The 365-nt window shown below is 48.5% G+C and overlaps 1 protein-coding gene across 1 annotated transcript in view; it reads right to left on the reverse strand.

Moving 5' to 3' along the window:
- The window catches only part of LOC119585237 (protein Wnt-5b-like), a 252,158-nt gene that overhangs the window by 79,375 nt on the left and 172,418 nt on the right, over positions 1-365 (reverse strand).

Below are 365 nucleotides of genomic sequence, written 5' to 3' on the forward strand. Positions count from 1 at the left end.
CCTCATCGAAAACCCAAACAGCAACCTATATTTTGGAATGTTGTTTGTTCGCCCGGCCAGAAATCGCCCGAGCCTTGTTCCGATTCTATCGCGTCGCCACGGAAAGGCTCGCGCAAACACGTTTCTGACATGCAAATCAGACCCATATGCAGCATTTGCGCCTCAAATCGCCTCAAAATCGCACTGAATTCCTCTCTTTTCCCTTGTCTGTCCTCCTGATCGTCCTGACATAAACACGTTATATGTCTGTCGTTTAGCTTGTTTCTGGACGAGTGTGCGGCTGGCTGTTTGGCGCGAACTTGAGGAGGAGATTTGGTTTGTTAAGCTCTGACCCCTTTGCTCTACATGTATCTGAGCATAGTAGT

The sequence above is a fragment of the Penaeus monodon genome, chromosome 19 (genome assembly GCF_015228065.2).
Source record: "Penaeus monodon isolate SGIC_2016 chromosome 19, NSTDA_Pmon_1, whole genome shotgun sequence".
In the NCBI taxonomy this organism is placed as follows: domain Eukaryota; kingdom Metazoa; phylum Arthropoda; class Malacostraca; order Decapoda; family Penaeidae; genus Penaeus; species Penaeus monodon.